This window comes from Gadus morhua, chromosome 3 (assembly GCF_902167405.1).
Source record: "Gadus morhua chromosome 3, gadMor3.0, whole genome shotgun sequence".
NCBI classification, from domain to species: Eukaryota; Metazoa; Chordata; class Actinopteri; order Gadiformes; family Gadidae; genus Gadus; species Gadus morhua.
Genome location: NC_044050.1, coordinates 30,127,689 through 30,147,866, shown reverse-complemented (window position 1 = coordinate 30,147,866; position 20,178 = coordinate 30,127,689). Strand labels below are relative to the sequence as shown.

The 20,178-nt window shown below is 45.6% G+C and overlaps 1 protein-coding gene across 5 annotated transcripts in view; it reads right to left on the bottom strand.

Moving 5' to 3' along the window:
* The window catches only part of LOC115539747 (keratin, type I cytoskeletal 13), a 39,728-nt gene that overhangs the window by 10,703 nt on the left and 8,847 nt on the right, over window positions 1-20,178 (bottom strand). The gene's annotated exons all lie outside the window — the stretch shown is intronic.

Genomic DNA, 20,178 nt, shown 5'->3' with positions numbered 1-20,178 from the left:
AATTGATATATTGTACACTACACTACAACGTCACTGTAACCTGTATTAACTGCAAACACTACGTAAATCTGGCGGTAGTATTATGGGGCTCTTGTTTTCAGTCTATACGGGTCAACACTGCCACCCCGTGGTCATATTATTATGACACACAAAGAAATGGGTCACTTCGAAAAAGACAAGTTGTTCAGGTTAAAGGCCCACTATGCAACTCCGGGCATTTCTTGGCTGTTTTCTCGGTTTTGGCACGCACATTTCTCTACACAGCGCCCCCTACAGCTTCGTAGTAGATATTTCACAACACTGTCGTAACAACTCGTTGACGACCCTTCCCCATGCACTTCTACGCGAGCCATGTGCATTTGTTTTCAAAGAAGCCGGCGAATGCGTGGAGCCATGTCCGAAGTAGATGTTCATGAAGTGTAGGCAAGGTTATACATTTTTAAAAAGGTGTATTTGTATTGCAATAAACATAAATCCATCCTTTTTTATAGTTGACGGGGAGAATGTATATCCTAGATTATAATTGTTATATCTTAGGTTGAACAGAACAATCAGTGTAAGAGGTTTGGCCAACATAATAATCTAAATAAACAAGAACCTGGATTCGGGGATTCAGTCTGTATCTGGGGGACGAGACGGACGAACAGCAAAACACCCATGGAAACAAAGGTGTTTATATGGTTGCAACCAAGCAAGCTAGAAACATACAGGGCTCACAACAAAACGGTCGAGAAAACAATTTTTACAGGGCTCACAACAAAATGGTTGAGCAAACACATTTGTACAGAGACTATCAACATCAAGAATACCACGAAGACAAAGGCCACCCAAGGGTACTTTCAATTTCAAAAGCAACACGGCCGAGTCGGCGTCTGATTTGCAGTCTTCTTTTTCTTTCAGTTCACGCTATTCCTGAAAAGCTTGCTCAACGTTTACTCGTGTCTGGCCTCTCTGTCGGTCAGTCTCCCTTTTCTCTTCTTCTGTTCCTCCGACATTGGGTTTCTCTGTCTCTTTTTAGTCGGCGGATCTATGATGAATATAACAATCCCTTAGTTACTTGTGTTTATATCGAGCCGGTTCCGCGTTTGGGGGTCTGTGCCGTAAAGCACCAACGCCCGGAGTTCAGAACTTTCAACGCTCCAACGCGTGACGCTTAGCCACGATAGCCAATAGGCGTGGAGCTTGACCCGACATCACCGACAGAGAGTAGTGACCCTTGCACAGAAGCATACGGCCGACATCTTTCTTTATTCTGGGGGTGGAAATAGTAACATAGTTACGCCATTAAATGCGTTTATGGAAACATTTTTAGCGAGAAATGTGCATTTTACTTTCATAATGTTCGCTCGGTGAATGTGAAGGATGTTTGGTTTGATAGTTATGACGGAGAGGGAACGCTCCGTTCACTTGCATGGACAGAGTCTCTGGTTGCTAAGCAACCTCAACGTCTTGGCGGACTATTTCTCTGCTGATCAACACTACGAATGCTGGAAACACACCAGACACACCATGTGAAGTTATTTAACCCGATTATCGTTATTTATGAGTCCTTAGCCCAAGTGAAGGACTTCAAGTACCTCGGGGTCTTGTTCTCGAGTGAGGGTACTATAGAGCGTGAGATTGGCCGGAGAATCGGAGCAGCGGGGGCGGTATTGCGTTCGCTTTACCGCACCGTTGTTACGAAAAGAGAGCTGAGCCGCAAGGCAAAGCTCTCGATCTACCGGTCGATCTTCGTTCCTATCCTCACCTATGTCATGAGGGTTGGGTGATGGCCGAAAGGACGAGATCGCGGGTACAAGCGGCCGAGATGAGTTTTCTCAGAAGGGTGGCTGGCGTCTCGGGATAGGGTGAGAAGCTCAGTCATCCGTGAGGAACTCGGATTAGAGCCGCTGCTCCTTTACTTAGAAAGGATTCAGCTGAGGTGGTTCGGGCATCTGGCAAGGATGCCCACTGGGCGCCTCCATTGGGAGGTGTTTCAGGCACGTCCAGTGGGGAAGAGTCCTCGGGGAAGACCCTGGACTAGGTGGAGACCTCGGGGAAGACCCTGGACTAGGTGGATAGATTATATCTCAACACTGGCCTGGGAATGCCTCGGGATCCCCCCGTCAGAACTGGTCAATGTGGCCCGGGAAAGGGAAGTCTGGAGCCCCCTGCTTGAGCTGCTCCTCCCGCGACCCGACCCCGGGTAAACGGATGACGATGAGATGAGATTGTTATTTATATCCGAGATTATTTAATCTAACCCGATCTAAACTCTTAACGCGGTTGGTGTGGCCGTACCATTAGTCGATTGATCCATGATGAATGCAACAATTGCCTCGCAACTGGCTGTTTATATCTAGCCGGTGCCATGTTTGGGTGTGTGTCTGTGCCGTAAAGCATTTTCGAAACTACAATCTGACTACATTTTCGAGGATACTTCCGTTGCGTCACATCCGGATTGTGTCGGTCCGAACAGAGCAAGTTGCATATGCGCTTTTTCACTGGAGAGGCGACATGGGTAAATGACACACCCACCAATCGACCCAGAAATGGATGCAGAACCATCAGCATAACTCTCAACCTGCATACTTAATGTAATTTTGGCTAAAAAAGTTGCATAGTGGGCCTTTAAAAGGTGACAAAAAGTAAAATTACATTAATCTTTGAAATAAGTAAAATCCCGAACTTAATCCAATAGAATCAACAGCTGCATTCAATTATTTGTTAGTCATTGTATCTTAGTATAAACCACTACAATCCATATTTAAAATGACAACAATGAATTACCAATACAAACAGTACTTAATAGTGTAATGTTGTAGTGCCGAGAGACGGGAGTCGGAGGCGGAGTATCCAGCACAAAGTTTTAATGAACACAACACAATAAAACGTTCATTCGTAAAGTCAAACCGGACTGAACTGGACAGTCGTTCCGTCCGCTAAAAGGGTCCGTGCTAAACACGCCCCCCACCCATAGTTCCGTGGGTGAATTATGTTAACCACCACACAAGCCCCCCCAGAATTCACCCATAGTCAAAGTCCTCGTGACGGGAAGGGGCGACGACCCCACCCCGTCTCGAGAGGATGACAGGGGCCGAGGAAGAGGAAGCAGCAGGCACGTCGGCACCGTCCACCACCCCGGAGGTCCCGGGGGTCAACAAGGTCGCTGGAGTCTCAACGGCCAGCGTGGGGTGCGGCGCAGGTGGACGTCCCCGGCATGGGGGTTGCGCCACCTCCACCGGTCTGGAAATGTCCACGTTAGCCGGCTTAACCCTATCCCAGGAAACGGTCTCAGGCCTACCCCCGACGTCCACCACCAGGCACTTGTCTCCGTGGCTCAAAACCCTGAACGGGCCATCGTAAGGAGGGCGTAGGGGACCACGGTGGGTGTCGTGGCGAATGAAAACATAGTCCACCGTGCGCAGATCGGGGGGCATGCGGAAACTGGGAGTGCCGTGTTGCGACGTGGGAACAGGCGCGAAAACCTTAGCGGTTTCCAGCAGGGATGAACGTTGTCTGGCCGCCGACCAGGGAACCGAGGCGTCAGGAGTAAAATCGCCTGGCACACGTAGGGCCTGCCCGTAGACCAGCTCCGCCGAAGTGGACTGCAGGTCCTCCTTAGGGGCGCACCTGAGGCCGGGCATCACCCATGGCAGCCTATCTACCCAGTCGCCGTCCTTCAAGCTGGCCCGTAGGGCTGCCTTCATGGAACGGTGGAAACGTTCGCACAAGCCGTTCGCCTGGGGATGATAGGCGGTAGTGCGGTGCAGCTTGACCCCCAACCCCTCAGCCACCGCGTTCCAGAGTTCAGAGGTGAACTGCGAGCCCCGGTCCGAGGAGAGGTCTGAAGGAGTCCCAAAGCGCACGACCCATGTGCCGATGAACGCGCGCGCCACCCGTCGAGGAGAGGGGAACAGCTTCAGGCCAGCGGGTCGTCCTGTCGACCATGGTGAAGAGGTAGGTGAATCCGTGAGAGGAGGGAAGCGGTCCCACCAGGTCGACGTTGACGTGGTCGAACCTCCTTTCGGGAACAGAACAGTAAACTCCCCAAGGGGGGCCTTAATATGGCGGTGCACCTTGGACCGTTGACAGTCAACGCATGAGCTGACCCAAGCACTAACGCCCTTTCTAATCCCGTGTCCGAATCCCTCAGGGCCTGGACCCCATGGTCGGAGGCCTGGTCCACGCTCATGCGGACGTAATCCAGGCCCAGTTGGACGGCCCCGGGGACCGTTCTCGAGAGGCAGTCTGCGACCACGTTAGACTTGCCAGCAATGTGTCGGATGTCCGTGGTGTACTCAGAGATGTACGCAAGCTGACGCTGCTGGTGGGCAGACCACGACTCCGCCACCTAGGACATGCAGAATGTCAGAGGCTTGTGATCCACGAAAGCCGCAAACTCTCGTCCTTCCAGGAGGAACCTGAAATGGCGGATCGCCAGCCAGAGTCCAAGGAGTTCCCCCGAACGCACTGTATTTGCGTTCCTGGGGGTCAACTGGCGACTGAAAAAGGCGAGCGGCTGCCAGGCACCATCGACCCATTGCTCGTGCACTGCGCCGACGGCGTAGTCAGACGCGTCGGTGGTGATGCCGATGAGGGCATCATGCGACGGATGGGCCAACATGGCGGCTTTGCCCAAGGCGGCCTTCGTGGCCTCGAACGCCTTCTCCCTCTTCGTCGTCCAGTCGACAGCCTGGCTAGGGGACTTGTCCTTGAGAGCCCCGTACAGCGGGCGCATGACGTGAGCCGCCTGGCGGATGAACCGGTGGTAAAACGTCACCATCCCCAGGAATTCCCGGAGCGCCCGAGCCGTGTGTGGGCGGGGAAAGCAGAAATTGCCTCCACCTTCTACGGAAGAGCGGCGGCCCCCTCTTTGTTGATGAGATGCCCCAGGAAGTGGATGGAGGACAACCTGAACAGGCACTTCGCCGGGTTGATGATTAGCCCGTGCTGGTCGAGCCTCATGAAGAGGTTGCGTAGGTGACCCTGGTTCTCCTTTTCGGAGGAGCTGGCGACCAGGATGTCGTCCAAATAAAAGAAAACGAAGGGCATCTCCCTGAGCGCCGAGTCCATTAACCGCTGGAAGGTCTGAGCCACGTTCTTCAGCCCGAACGGCATACGCAGGAACTCGAATAACCCGAACGCCGTCACCACCGCTGTCTTGGCGATGTCCGAGGGATGCACCGGCACCTGGTGGTAACTGCGCACCAGGTCCACCTTCGAGAAGACCCGCTTGCCCGCCAGGTGTGCTGAGAAGTCCTGGATGTGCGGGATTGGGTAGCGGTAGGGCGTGGTAGCGTCGTTCAGGCGGCGGTTATCCCCACAAGGTCACAAACCGCCATCTGGCTTGGGAACGATGTGGAGTGGTGAGGCCCAGGGGCTGTCCGAGCGGCGGATGATGCCCAGGCGCTCCATGTTGGCGAACTCCGATCTAGGTACTTTCAGCATGTCGGGGTTGAGTCGTCGGGCCCTAGCGTAGACGGGTGGGCCCTTGGTGTCTATATGATGCTCTACACCAGTTGTTTCCCCTGAAGAACTCTGGCGCCCCCCCCTGGGGGGCGCCAGAGTTCTTCAGGGGGGGCGCGACGTGAGAAAAAAATAAACCCGAAAAAAAACCTGAAAGACGATGATTCAAAACATCAGTCGTACTTCAACTGTAGAAGTAACATAACTAAATCAATTTCAACCGTTTATCTTTGTGCAAACCATTTAACAAATCTACACACTTGTATCTTCAATAATATTTAAACAGAATTTCGATATCATTTAATATTTCTTCAGAATAACAGTTTTAGTTTCATTCTTACTCTGCCTCCAACGAAGGCGGTCGCATCTCTCTCTGCTCCCTCTGCCGCTCCCGGCCCTTATCTCTCCCCTGCTCTTTGTCTCTGTCTCTGTCTCTGTTCTGTGCTGCCTCTTCTCTGCATTCTACCCGAAACCTAAATTATGGATTTGATCGGCTGGTCTCTCAACGCTATTGATCAAATTCTCGACGAGAAAACAGGGACAAGGAGAGCCCGCCTGCCCTGACGGAACGTTTACAGCGGGATACATGATGGACTCCTGGAAGGTGTGGAGGCCCTTATGTCTCGCCATACTTTCCGTCGAGGATGTTGAAGACGTCTATATAATTGGGATGATGATAGCAGGATTCCTGCTGTTCGGAGGTTGCGGGTTCCTGTTCTATCGCAAAGTTAGTAAGGTGATGGCAGCATATTCGGCTTTTGAAAAGCTGCCCGTCATTATTGGATTGCAATCCAACATTGCTGGATTGTGCCGGATGGCCGACACACAGACTCATGCGTTGGGCGAACTAAATCGCAAATTGGACACACAGAATCAACCGTTGTGCGAACTTAATCGCAAACTGGATACCATTGTGGTGAACTTGGACCGGGCTTAAACGGACCACGAATTTTCGGCTAATTTGGCTTCTTGGTTTTTGGATTCTGGAAATGGAAGACTACAGAGAGTATCAGAGAGACTCTAAGGTTGGCAAAAAATTGCAGAGTCAGCCTGACCCAAAGCAATCGTTATCTACATTCGGCTCCCCCACTTCGGCCTTGGAAGGCTGATATCTCTCCTCTCCCTGGTTGTTATGCAGACGGATGCCCTGCCACCCTTCCCCCCAAAGTTCCCCCTCCACCTCCTGTGAACTTTGTCTCTGGTCGGAACTCTTCGAGGTCGTCTCCACTGCGACGGTCGTGTCCTCGTCACCAGCATCAGACGGGAGAGACACTGTTGGGTCCATTGGAGATGGAGTCCTTGAGCTCACACACACACGCACACAAGACTGATTACACACACACCCCCTGGACTCACCGCCTACTGGACTCCCTCCCCCTCCCCTTCCCCCGTTGCAGCACAGTATGCCGTGAGTGCTGTGATGCGCCTGTTGGCTGCGTCCGCCTCCCGGTGTCTGAGTTGTGACACCTCCCCTCCCCAACTCGCTTACCCCCTCCCATATGCGTTTGTGATGTTTTTGATGTGATGCTTATGTGTTGAGGTGTTTTTTTTGCTAATCCCTACACTGTGCCCCCTTAAAGGAGCATAGTTTGGGGTATTGACAATTTTTTTTTCCCCCTCGTCACCCTCTTGTCTTAGCTTTTGAAACTTTCTTATATGATGCGGGCCGCATGGTTCTTCGTGAACAAGCGCCTGACAGTCTCTCCGTCCTGTCTCCCCACACTGTCTTCTATGTTTCTTGGACGGAATGTTACTGGGAATTTCGTTGCTCTGTTGCTTTGTAACATGTGTAATGACAACAAATAAACTATACTATACTATACTATACTACTATACCGCTTCGTTTTCAGCTGTTTTCATTGAAGACGTCAGCCCATTCTGATACACCTACTTCTAGACATCGTAACTCATTCATTTTTCAACCGTTTACCATCGTTCAAACCATTAAACAAATCTACACACTTGTATCTTCAATACCATCTAAACTGAATTTTTTTTTTTTATAGCATTTATATTTTTTTCTGAATCACAGTTTTAGTTTCAAACCGGCATCGTTTTCAGTTGCTTATAATAATTTAGGTCACCATAGCAACGCCGGTGTTGTGTCGAGATCTGTTTCCCCGTCGAGATGTGTTTCCCCTAGTCCCCGCCCCCGTCCGAAATTACCCGAAGGGCGAAGGAAGCGCGCGTACACAAAAAGCTCGCCCACGAGCTGCTGTGCTCGTACCACAGAGGCACTTTGGAGAGAGCATTTGAATAATAATAGTTTGTTCTAAAAAGTTAGTATACACTGTTTGATGTTATTAAAGTCTTTAATGCTTGTCTGAGGCTCCTTTCCTATGGAACAGAGGGGGAACAGTATCTGACAGTAATATTCCAAGCTGTCAGGATGCGTTCCCCCTGTTCTAAATGGTCAAATTTAGTGATATCAGCCTGAAAATCACAGCACTTATCTGTTGTGGGGAAATAAGTCAGCAGTATGAATTTGAAAGATGTGTGAGCCTCCTTTCCTATGGAACGGAGGGGGAACAGTATCTGACAGTAATATTCTAAGCTGTCAGGATGCGTTTCCCCCTGTTCTAAATGGTCAAATTTAGTGATATCAGCCTGAAAATCAAAGCACTTATCTGTTGTGGGGAAATAAGTCAGCAGTATGAATTTGAAAGATGTGTGAGCCTCCTTTCCTATGGAACAGAGGGGGAACAGTATCTGACAGTATTATGAATGAGCACACTTCCTTCCAAAAGTCCATAACATTAAAAATGTTAAAAAAAAAAAGTCTCTCACAAAAATAATATTTTTTATTGATAGAAATCTACAATACAACATCTTCAGATAAAATTCGCTAAAAAAAGTCAGTTTTGAACCTTAGCTCTCTCCAAAGTGCCTCTGTGGTACGAGCACAGCAGCTCGTGGGCGAGCTTTTTGTGTACGCGCGCTTCCTTCGCCCTTCGGCAGTGGTGTAGTCTACGTGATACGCAGGTATACGCCGTATACCCACTAGGAACGCACCAGGATTTGCGTATGCCCACTTAAAAATATGCACGGATACGTATCAATCGTCTTGTGACAGATCTTTCACTTCTGTGTTTATTTTTCGCAAATATCGGTTGGGTATAACTGCAATAAAATACTCTAAGCAGGGGAAGTTATCTCTTACATTCACACATTCATAAAATTCCCCCTGCGCGCTCGCGCTCTGCCCTGTCTCTGTTACGAAGCGCGAAGCTGCCCCTGCATCTCTGCACGCACGTTAGTTGGCGGGCCGAGCCCCTCCTTCTCGCGTGTGTGTGCGCGCGCGTGTGTGTGTGTGTGTGTGTGTGTGTGTGTGTGTGTGTGTGTGTGTGTGTGTGTGTGTGTGTGTGTGTGTGTGTGTGTGTGTGTGTGTGTGTGTGTGTGTGTGTCCAGTCCTCACATATCAATTACTGTATGGTATGTTAGATAACAACAGTAAGAGCTCAAATTAGAGCAATTGAAAGAGTGAAACATTAGTCCCCTGTCATCTCCTTCTCATAGCCATGGTTGTAAACAGTTCATTAAATTATTTTGAGTAGATTTTGTCCTTGTTTAGCATGTGCTATTGCTACTATAGATATACAAAGCACAACTTGTCATTTTTGTCTTCTATTTGTTCATACTGTTATTAAAACTGATAAACCTACTCAGCATTACATGATTGTTGATAATCGTTAAAGGTCAGCGGGTAGACCCCTGCGTTGGTGAGTGTGGTGCGACATCCCATAAGTGCCACACACGTACACGTACCGGTGGGACGGGTTTGTACGAGGCTGGGAGGGAATCATCACAGTATACCCACTACAATAAAATAGACTACACCACTGCCCTTCGGGTAATTTCGGACGGGGGCGGGGACTAGGGGAAACACATCTCGACGGGGAAACAGATCTCGATACTACCATGGACATAATAAAGGATGGACCACGGACTGGAAAATGGCCGCCCATTCATTCCTATGCAAACCTGCTCAGTGGCGCATGGCTACATACAGGAGCGATTTGCTTCCGCGTTATGTGGCCAAGACACGTGACCTATTCCGTGACGTACCGGATGCAGAGATCTTCTTCTTCTTCTAGTTTAGTGGCGGATCATAGTTTTTCCCCATATACCGCGACCTACTGGACTACTACACAGGAGTTTGTGACAAGGACGTTGACAAGGACAAGGACGTTGGCAAATCATACTTTAAATCATACAAATAAATTCAAAGAAAAAACCAAACTAACGAAACAAAATAAACAAAATAAAACAAACTAACAAAAGAAATGAATAAATAAAAATAAGAAATATATATACTTAAGGTTAAATTCTTCTAATTAGGTTAGTATCTTTTAGCTAATTTATCAGCAATTTCATTGCCATATATTCCATGGTGGGCTGGAATCCAACAGAACTGAATAACTAAACCAAGGCTTATAATATTTAAAAGAAGATGCTTTACCAAATCACCAAATCTTCACGTATTGAATTATTTGTTATAAAACTTAGTATCTACAACCCATCTAAGAGCGGTGATTATTGTGGCCATCTCGATTGAGTATACTGATAAAGTCACCCACTCTATATCCATATCCTTTTTCAAATTCTGGAATATATATGCCAATACCACATTGTCCTTTGGGATCTTTAGAACCATCTGTAAATATATTCAGATATCCATCGAATGAAGTATTTAAATAACTTGAGCAGGCATTAGCAAAACTTTGCTTGGTGAGATGCTCGCTTTTTCGAAATGGAATAAGATGCAGCTGGGTAGGCGCTGAGAGGTGATGCATGAGGCATGATGGTGGCACGGCAGACAAGTAGAGGAGCATGATGGACTGGGATCTGATGAGGACCTTGTCTTTTACCTAAAAGACAAGGTTCATTTCTCCAATAGGGGAAATTACATTTTTTTAAAAAGCATTTCACAGTCCCTCGAAGCGATAATCCAGAGTGGGTGAAACTGACACTTTTAGGGCCAATGCCTTCAGCCTTCTCCACTCTGAATTGTAATTTCAACAGTTTTCAATACTGTAAGATATAATCCAGGTCCTTAATCTTTATTCGATGATGCTCTTCTCTGCGTATTTGATAAATCAGTAATTATAACCTTTTTGGTAATCATTTGCGTTTATCACACTGTTCATTCATTTCACTGTTCTTCCTCTCATTCCTTTCCTTACTTCTTAGGCTACCTGTCTTTGTTTCCCCTTCCACTCTTCTGCCCCAGTCAAACAGCCAAAAAAAGTGTTTGGTTAAAATTTGGGGTGGGGGGTCTTTTAATAAAAGCTTTTTATATTGTAACACTTGGTTCAAATCCTATTCCTTACACATGCAGCCATTTGGACACCATTCTATGATAGCTGATAACCAAGGTACACACTGTAATACTATAATCAAGAGGACATACAGGCAGTTCAAATAAAAAGAGATAGAACTTCATTGATCTGGAAACTTCATAAATATGTAAGATTGCTCCATATAATACCATAGTAACATAGTAAACGTATGTAGGCCTAAAAAATTCAGTGCAATGTTATTGCTTAAGAAACAGATTCCTTCCAACTAACTATTTTACGAAGAATGCAATCAATAATTTCTATAAAAGTAAATGTTTACATATCGACCAGCAACGAAGTTGGAGTAGCCTACCCAAATATTGAATTGTAATACACCAACATTGTCAACTGTGATACATAGCTAACCATAACCCTGTCATACATAGCTAAACAAGCAAATGAAAATGAAATACCTACCAACGCAACTGAAATGTTAATATTAGACAATTAACAATATTATGAATCATCTCCCATAATCATTCAGGTAATCAATACGTCCGTGCCTGTTACAGCTATTTCAATGATGTGTGTTATATATCCGTGTTCAACGCCATTCATTTAAAGTAAAAGGACAAATCTCAGACTTTGGAAGTTAATGGAGTTAATGGAAGTTAATTCGGAATTTAATTTAATTCGGAAGTTAATGGAGCCGTGCACTTCAAAATAGGTCCATAGCAAGGAGCCGTTTGTTTCAGTACGGCTCCTTTCAGCTGCCCACCCAACATCAACTGCTAATAAAACGCTTGAGGAGGCGTTTTGAAAAGAAAAAACTTACATTTTTTTAATACAGGGTAGAAAGATAATTATGAGCCTTTGATTGATATCCAGACATTTTTTGCGGAGACACAATCCTGTTCCCCACTTGTATTGGAGTGGACGGCGATATCTACTTCTGGGCCACATGAAATGACGGACCCCCGTCCACTCCCAGCTAAAACAGCTGCAATACCAGGTTTGGCCTCTGAGCACGGGTGGATTGCGGAAGTATATGCCTATCCTGGGGGCCTGGATACTACACCTGTAAACAAACCCCGCCGAATAGTCGAATCTCTGAGGCCTGTTTCAGGTAGCTGGTTTAACATACTCTGAGTTTAATCCTGCGCTCTGAGTTGGTTGACTCAGAGTTCAGGGTTGAAAAGCAACTCTGGGTTTTCGGTTTCAGAACAGGTGATCAGCGTTGGGTTAATCAACTCTGAGTATGTTCACTCTGGGTTGGGGGCGTGCCTGTTGACTATGAAGAGCCATCATCAATGGATCTCTGATAACATGATCAAACATGGACCAAAAGCGTAGATCCACTTACTTTTCCCCCACGGAATTGGAAATTCCAATGAACGTGTATGCCGAGCAGTTACCCATTTTAACAAAAAAAAGCAATACCGCCGCGGCAGCGAGAGCGCGAGAGAGAGCTTGGCAGGAAATAGCTGAACAAGTCAATGCGTGAGTCAAATAAATTAGTAAAATAAAATAAAACAAGAGGAAAGTTTAATATCTTCCACTTATTCAATATGTAAATTGTGTGTGTGTGTGTGTGTGTGTGTGTGTGTGTGTGTGTGTGTGTGTGTGTGTGTGTGTGTGTGTGTGTGTGTGTGTGTGTGTGTGTGTGTGTGTGTGTGTGTGTGTGTGTCAATTTACGCAACCCCGAGTTGCCCCACGAGGACTTGGCAGCAAATGAAGTACAAAAATATAGTTTAAACAGGTAAACTAATGTTTAATTGAAATCAAATCAATTGTGCTGTTTTGCCTGCTCTACCTAATTGAACAGCTATGTTCAACATGTATTTTATATTTGTATACTATATTTAAGCAGTAAATGTAAGTAGTAGCCTACATTACCCAGCCACCCCAACACTGCCAATATTTAATAGGATTTAGATATATTAGAAGGCTACACCTAGGCAAAATGCATTATAAATATATATGTGTCTTCAAAATAGCGCTTACTGAATATTAGGGTAACATTTTCCTCCATGTTAGCAAATCGAAAAAATGCAGAGACCCGGCAGACTGGAGGGGGTCCACCACCTGCAGCCCTCACAGAGGCTGAAGAGATGGCCCTCAGCCAACAGAGTATGCGTCCTGTGGCTGAGGGCATCCCTGGGGGGAGCTCCTCTGATCCCCCCCACCCCCCAGGATAGAAGTGCCTTTACAGTATAAAGGGGTTGGTTATTCAAAATAATTAAATATGTACACGCAACCCAGCGCGTTGCAAATTAGATGGGGCAATATTCTGGCTCAATAATTGCACTGTCTAATCATCTTCTTCCAGTTACTGATGGCGTCATCGCCCTACTTGAACCAGATGCCCTCACCAACCTCCATGCAATTGTAACAATTCAAAAGATGCAAAAGGATGCTTTGGAGATCCAAATTTTGGAACATAAGTTATTGGTGGGTGAGGTGCAAACGGGGATACTGTTCCCTGCTCTAAAAACATACCCAATATAAATGACTTTTTTTTTTTGTGCTTTCAGGAAATAAAAAAATCCTCATAATAAGTAGATTGTCTTTATTAGAACACGGGCCGTGGTGGGACAAGTTATTTTGTTGAACAGTTTACTCAACGGGTTTTACTTCAGTGAACAATGCAGACGATTATGCTGAGCATGTGCATGTAGAGAAGAACAGCATCTGGTTAAAAGCAGCACCAGGGTCTTTTCTGCCTTGCATTCTTAAAATGAGTTTCTTGACTTGCAGCAGTTATAGGTCCGTGGTTAGTCAGCTACTCTGATCATGGGAAAGCCACAACGTTGAAGTGACTGTAGTACAGAGCGGGTGGGATGCACGGGGCGGATCATTCTGCACATGTGTTAATTGCGCTAAAAAATAAAAAAATAAACTTAAAGCATGCCCCCGGTGCGTTTGACAGTTAACATGGGGGCTGAGAAGGTGGTCTAAATAAATGATAGATTGCGCCGAACGATAGCGCTCGTGAAGAAAATTATCAGGAAAATAAAGTATATCCAACCGGGGTCTTAATAATCGTTCCTCACGGAGATTCCTTCTGAGGATCGCAGCCTCTACGTCCACATGCTCTCGTAGAAAAGGTCCAAGGACATGCCATTTCTAACACTTCCTTCTGTCGGAGAGCTGCCTTCAGCCTTATAGACAACAAACTCAGAGTAGGTCTAACCACCTCCCGAGCAGGTTAGGTCCACGGCGTATGTTGCCGCAGCAACTAACTCTCGGTTGCGCTGAACCTGCTACCTGAAACGGAAAACCCAGAGTTTCCACTAACTCAGAGCGAACAAACTCGGGGTTGCCTCAAAACCAGCTACCTGAAACAGGGCTCTGGACTGAAAAGGCAGATCTGATTCGACTCTGAAAATTCAGACCCTGAATGAATCTGTGTAAACTGGCAGTTTACACAGATTCAGATGTTCAAATGTATTTAAAAAAGGTTATTCTAAAACATGCTTAGATAAAGTTGTTAAATTGTGATAAGAAATGTGTTTAAAAACGCATGTTGTAATGTTTCAGAAATATGTTTAAAATATGTTTCAAAAATATGTTTCAAATGTTTTACAATTATGATCAGAGATGTTTAAAATGTGTAAAATAATTAAGATAGCTTTCAAAACACAGGTATTTAGAACTATTTTTTTTGGGGGGGAGGTGCTCAGCTGAATTTTTTACTCTGAGGGGGGCTCACTCTCTCACACTTTGAAAACCCCTGCTCTACACCACGTTTCGCCGTGACAGCGGAAAATGTAGGAAAATCGGGTTATACCGGGGAACTCCCTGAGCAGGCGTTTATATTCGTCCCCCTGTGAGAGGGAGCTGGAGAGGCCGCCGTAAGCCGCTCGACCGCGGGCACATTCAAACGATGAGAACGTCCGTGCGGCCACCAGGCGGTTGTTGTTTCAAGTCTACAAGCAGATTGTGCGCACAAAGGAAATCCGCGCCGAGGAGGGGAAAGGAGATGTCGGCCGTGACAAAATCCCACCTGAATCGCTGGGCTCCAAAGCACAGGTCACAGGTCTTTGTACCATACGTGCGGATGGGTGTTTCGTTAGCGGACCTCAACTGTGTACCGTGGACACCAGGGGCGGTGTCCTCCACCGTAGCCGGCAGGACTCTCCTCTGAGCGCCGGTGTCGCAAAGAAACTCGCGGCCGGAGAGAGTGTCCCTGATGAACAATAGCCGGGTTGACGTGCCTGCACTCACGGCCACTAATGAGCACAAGCCTTGTCGTTTCCCGTCGGCTTGAAGTTGCACGGGGACCGGCACCTCTTTGCCTTAGCGCCGAAACGCGCATGAAAATAGCACATACCATTGCTGGCACGGCCATCGGCGGCCACTGGGGCTCTGTTGGTTAGCCTGTCACTGTCCGGTGGGTAGGCACTGCGTGTTGGGGCTAGCACTTCGGGTGCGAAACTCTGAGCAACCAGGAAAAAACGGTTGGCTTCCTCCGCCAACGCGCTTCGCTCAGTCCTCGTGCCCGCGAGCGCCGTCCGGACCTGCGGTGGCATGTGTTGGAGGAACAGCTCCATGAAGAGGAAGTTAGGTTCTTCCGCACCCAGCAGGTTGAGCATCATCTCCATATGCTCAGAGGGTTTGCTGTCCCCGAGGCCCCGAATAGCCAACAAGCGTTGGGCCCGCTCCGACTGCGACAGTCCAAAAGTCTTCAAGAGGAAGGCTTTGAGGTCCCTGTACTTGCCGTGGTCCGGGGGATTCGCTATGAAATTCGCCGCCCGGGTCGCAGTGGATCTCCCCAGCGCCGACACGACGTGGTAGTAGCGTGTGGTGTCGTCCGTGACGTCACGGATGGCGAACTGCGCCTCCGTCTGCGCGAACCATGCCGTCGGTGAAAACTCCCAGAACTCCGGCAACTTAATAAAAGGATTATTCGCCATGTTCGTCTTGGTCTCTGAACATTGTTAATTTCGTTTACGAAAAATGTGACGAAAAATGTTCGTCATCAACCTTTTTTCCGTGACTAAGACGAGACGTTGACGAGCTAAAAATAGATCATTGATAATAAAAACTATGACTATTTCGTTGACGAGATGAGACAGGACGAAAATGTTAGTGGTGTGCTATTTGGACATTCAAAATGCACAATATTTTCCAATCAGTACACTCCCGTAAGGTTCTTATGCAACTGTTCACTCCTCCAGTAAATAGGACGGACCTTAGCTACGACTTGGCAACGGGAGGTATGGTCCATTCAGCTATGAGCTAACGTTATGCATTGTACATATTTATGATTCAAAATTCTTCCCAGCTTTCATTCCAGAGATATTAGGGTCTATAGCATATTACCACGTTGTCCGATTACAGTTTAATTATTTTTTCACAATTTACCGGCTCTCGTTTTGAAGAAAATCACCGCGCCATTCGTTTCAATGGGAATCGCCACGGTCTATACTTCAACATATGGTGGACTTTGAAATTCGTCCCAGCCTTTATACCCAAGATACTATAGGGTTTATAGCATATCACCGCGTTTTCTGATTACAGTTTAATGCATTTTTCACAATTTACCAGCTATCGTTTTGAAGGCTGAAAAGACAAGAGTACTAAAGTGTGACGTCACGTTTCGATAGCAACAGATTTTCGGTCTACACAAACCAAATCAACAAGGGGAAATCCTATGCCACACAAACCTTTTATAGAAAAGGAACAATCTTTTTGCGAATTGATTTGTGAGTTTGCTTTACCAATGATGTAAGTAATATTGAGAATAGATTGTCTTCATATAAAAAAAAAAAACCTAAACTAAACTTAACTAACGTTTATAAAACTTTTCCTTTTAATATATGAAGGTATTATTGTAGCAAAAGTCTTTAGCACCTGTAACTGCAGAATTTGAATGCGTACACTAAAGTCACAGTAAATTTGAAGTCGTATATATTTATTTTGCATGTGTACTCTAAAGTCACAAATGTGTAACAGTACATTTGTAGTCGTAAAAAAATATATATTTTTTTTATACCATTGTAAACACAAAATAGGGTCTACGAGTACGCTAATCTGTGTTACAGGTGCACAAATCCTTTTGCTACAATTATTGCAGCGCAGTTGGTGCAAAACACATTCGCACACCGGTGTTTCATAATCTGAGAACATGCCCAAAAGGTGTGCATTCGTAAACCCAAATTTGAACAAATGCATCAGAAGTTGCACATCTGTGAACGCTATGTTAATTCAGCATTTTAATGAGCGAGCACAAAACCATTTTACAACTGCTCGAATCTGCTCCTGCAAGTCTCAGCTGTGGTTTTTTTTGCAGGTTGTTTTGCAACACCCCTAGGTGGTAAATGTGTAGCAAAAGTATTCGTATCCGTAGATGACAGAGCGTCCGTGAGCGGGACAAAATAGTCCCGCCCATAATTTCCTAATCCAATGAAAATCGCCGGCAGGGATGCATTTCTCAAATTACAGTGACGGCTGGTGGTGATTTTGGGTGGGTGGGCTAAAGAATGCATTACATTTATCAATACTTCACAGGGCTCCAGACGCCATGAGGTCACCTTTATATCTCTGTTCATAACTTTCATATAATGTGAATGATTTTTAAACAAGATTAAGGTGTAGAGAAAGGCATGTCTTTATTTGAAGCACAATTATAAATAGAAGAAAAATAAGGTGTTTAAAGTGCTTCACTGAGCTGAAATTGAACATTTTGAACTAAACCATAAAGCAAAATAAAACTTTTTTTGTGCTTAAAGTATTACACAATTAAAATGTTGACTGGTCTCCCTTTGCGCAACATGCGGCTGTGGACGATCACACACTCTTTGGTAGAGACGTCTGTGTCGCCGTCAATCATGAAGGACATGTAGGCCTATGTGGCTTTTCCGACGTCCGCAGCTGTCTTTTGCTTTAAGGTGTCGCCCATTAGGCCTACTGCAATGAATTGTGCACATGCCATCTCGTTGCTATACGTCGGGTTGATGTTTAATCCATTTCTCTTCATGAGAATAATTTCGGATTTAAATTGAGAATGGCAACTCCTCTTTGGCAATGTTGTATGCAACATTAAATGAGATCATTTCCGATTCCTTAGAGAACCTTATTGTTACTGCCTGTCGCTGAAATGCAGCTTGGAGAGGGGCCACTATCTCTACACACTTGTCACGTCATGTTGGGTTATTTAGACAGCTTTTTAAATGTTTCGATACGAAACGTAGTTGACCCGCTTACAAATGCACTATTACCGGCCATATTCTGACCGCACTCCTGACAGTAAATCTGTAGCCTACATCGTTTGGTTGATGTGTCCCCAATCTTTTCACTTCCAATTTTTCCTCCAAAGACATTAAAGAAAACCGATTAGAAAGTAAATAATCCACTTCACTCATTTTCATGCTAACGCCCGCCATACTGCACTTGCGCTACTGACTGTGCTGTGATTAGTCGAAGGTCACTGTACTGTAGCTACTGTGCTAGGTCAGCCTTTAGGCCGCAAGGTGAAGCACGAAAAGTCCTTTAGAAAATGAATCCCGTTCCACTCACTGGCATCTACACAATCTTTAGCTTATAAAAAAGAACGAGTCGTGGTTAGTTACCAAAAAAAAGTTTGTCGCTGATTTCCCCGTTGATTGTCTATATGGCTTTGTTTTATGCAGAACTAGAGACTTCAGAGCGTAATAAGATTTTTGTCGGGAGCCGTGCCACGGTTCGACACGTGATCATGCTACACCAATGAGAAGGCTGCTTTTTGACAACAGAATGGAAAAATGGCGGCTCCCGTGTGGTTAGAAACAACGTTAATAATAGAGGAAAACACCCGAACATCCTCAAAAGTGCGCTAAATCAATTCTAATTAGTGCTGTATGCATAGCCGCGTCCAAGAATAACAATGGGTATATACTTTGGGCTAAACTAATTTAGCCCAAATGGGAAGCATATGAAGGGGCGTGTCAGGGCACATGTCAATCAAACGTCAATGGAAGCTTACGCTACTGCGCTTGGGCTGAATACATTTAGCCCATTCACAGGAAAAAAACGAAGATATATATATCCTGGGTCACTTTTTGGTGCTGTTGCTCCTTTAGCTTCTACCAACATTTAAAACAATATGTTCTAAGTTTTTAATAATATTTTTTTTATTTTCACTGTAAGAGGGCTTAGCCCTGTTAGCCCATTTATACCAGCCGTCCCTGACTGGGACCCATCGCGTGCCAGCCATGGAGCAATAAAGATCGCAGCATTCTCAGCGTGGGTACGTTTCTTTCTGGAGAAGTGAAGAGGGCGTCCTACTGAACGGAGGTGGGTATCCTACATTATGTAAAATGAAATGACTAAGTGAATTCTCCCCAAAGTATTGCATTAACATTTCTGAATTTATGTTATGGCGACCATTAAAATACATTCAAGGACATTTGCGGCATGTTAATGAACTACTTTGGAGGGAATTCAATTCACTTGAACTAAATCATTTCATTTAACATAATGTAGGATACCCATCTCCGTTCAGTAGGACGCCCTCTTCACTTCTCCAGAAAGAAACGTAGGCCTATCCCGCGCTGGGTATGCTGCGATCTTTATAGCTCCATGACTGGCACGCAGTGGGTCCCAGTGTAATTTGAGAAATGCATCCCTGCCGGCGATTTTCATTGGATTAGGAAATTATGGGCGGGACTATTTTGTCCCGCTCACGGACGCTCTGTCATCTACGGATACGAATACTTTTGCTACACATTTACCACCTAGGGGTGTTGCAAAACAACCTGCAAAAAAACCCACAGCTGAGACTTGCAGGAGCAGATTCGAGCAGTTGTAAAATGGTTTTGTGCTCGCTCATTAAAATGCTGAATTAACATAGCGTTCACAGATGTGCAACTTCTGATGCATTTGTTCAAATTTGGGTTTACGAATGCACACCTTTTGGGCATGTTCTCAGATTATGAAACACGGGTGTGCGAATGTGTTTTGCACCAACTGCGCTGCAATAATTGTAGCAAAAGGATTTGTGCACCTGTAACACAGATTAGCGTACTCGTAGACCCTATTTTGTGTTTACAATGGTATAAAAAATATTTTATTTTTTTTACGACTACAAATGTACTGTTACACATTTGTGACTTTAGAGTACACATGCAAAATAAATATATACAACTTCAAATTTACTGTGACTTTAGTGTACGCATTCAAATTCTGCAGTTACAGGTGCTAAAGACTTTTGCTACAATAATACCTTCATATTAATACCCCAGGGGAATACATGAACGCCTCGACATTTTTCGATTGATAGTGATTTTCGCCCCTTGAAATTGATTTATTTTAATTTTGAAAGAAACAACACATGGAAGCAATGGAGAACGCCATCTCTCATTCGGTTGTTTAGAACTGAAATTCCGGTTGCCAGGACAACGTAACGTTTTCACTTTTCGTGCTCTAAGTGAGTGGAACAACTTAGCAGGTGTCAATAGAGTTAGCCTAA